We start from the raw sequence: 1,906 nt of genomic DNA on the forward strand, positions 1-1,906 counted from the left end.
ATGTGCCTTGTACAGGATGTACACATACAAGGAAACTGGATCTGGTTTGTTTAAAAACCGGGATCACATAAAACAAACAAGAATCACTATGAATCACAATATGAAAGAGTGTCTATTTTGAAAAGTGTGTGTGAAAGGAATATATGTACAGTTATAGGCAGTTACGTATATATGAGAGGGGTCAATGTGTGGGTGTGTGTGTGTTTCACAAAACACGTTAAAGCTAAATTAATTGACATTAAGACCTGTTGGATTTGACTTGACTTGACTTTATTTAAAACTTTAACATGCTATACATTTGTTTTGATAAGGCAACCAAATAAGGTGGGCAAAACAATCATCTATACTTTAATATGTATAGTTAATATACATAATAACCCCTAATAATAATAATAATAATAATAATAATATAATAATATAATAATTAGAATAATAGTAGATAATAATTAGAATAATAATAATTAGAATAATAATAATAGAATAATAATATAAATAATAAGTTAATATAACCAAATCTCAGAAAATATCTTGTAAAATACATCTTACAAACTACATTGCAAAAGCATTACTTGCTTTGCTTAACCAATTTACCAATTTCATTTACCACAATATTTATGCCAATGCTTGTGATCACCACACCTTGCCTCAGGCCCGTTGACAGAAGAGCCCCTCCGAGGTCAAGGGGCAGGTACAGTGTGTTGAGTTAAATACAGACTGTATAGTGTGAGGGGCAGAATGATAAACAAAGTTGTATCATACACACAATGGACAATACTCATATAATTTCCCCCGGTCATTACCGACCTGACTGATAATAGTTTGGCCTAACTGATTCAGTTATATTATATCCAGTTTTTGTATTCCGGTTGAAGATTTCACAACCTCAATCTTGTTACTTTTGTACATCAGTACAGAGACTAACAGTAGTTCATTATAGTTCTCAAAGTCAAATGTAAAAATAATGACAGAGTAGAACTCTGACAGAGTTCTACAGATTATTACACGCTACATATTATTTATGTACCATAACACGTCTTGTGTAGTAGCATAGCATGCTGCCACCACTTGTCATAAACTGTTTACTGTTTAGACATTGCTTCTAAGCCTGACAAAGACAATGCTGACGCATCAAGAGATACAGAAAATCATTGACACAACCAACTGATATGAAGGCTTGTAGGTATGTATGACACACTTACAATCACCTGACATCACAATCACCTTACACAATTGACAATTGACAATTGACAATCACCTTACACATTGGGTAATTAGAACCGCAAATCACATGCCATTAAAAACAACCCACTTGTAAGTATGCAAGTATGAAAGATTGCAACTATGCAATAACTTACAATAACCTGAAATTACACATTGTGTAGGCTAATTAACTGTTTTAAAAACTGTTTTACGTGACGTGTAAAACATTTCAGCACATCAGAACATGAAAACCCCTGTTTGACTATTGTGTGTAACTAACATGTATATATGCAGCACACATTTCAGCAAGTCAGAACATGAAAAACCATGTTTGACTATTATGTGTAACTAACATGTGCAGTCACAACAACAGTGATCAGGCACACCTGACATATGCAACACACATTTCAGCAAGTCAGAACATGAAAAACCATGTTTGACTATTATGATAAACCCATACGGTAGAGGCATATATGTATATATGCAGCATACATTTCAGCAAGTCAGAACATGAAAAACCATGTTTGACTATTATGACTAACCATACGGTAGAGGCATATATGGATATATGCAGCATACGTGATGCATGTACTTTTGGGCCAGATCTATGAAACCAGCCCAATATTGTAACACATTTACACATAGTGGCTGACATTAGTGGTACAGACGACCCTTGCAGGCACCAGGATAAGGGTTTGGTATACAA

Source organism: Poromitra crassiceps (genome assembly GCF_964638095.1).
Source record: "Poromitra crassiceps genome assembly, chromosome: 16".
In the NCBI taxonomy this organism is placed as follows: domain Eukaryota; kingdom Metazoa; phylum Chordata; class Actinopteri; order Beryciformes; family Melamphaidae; genus Poromitra; species Poromitra crassiceps.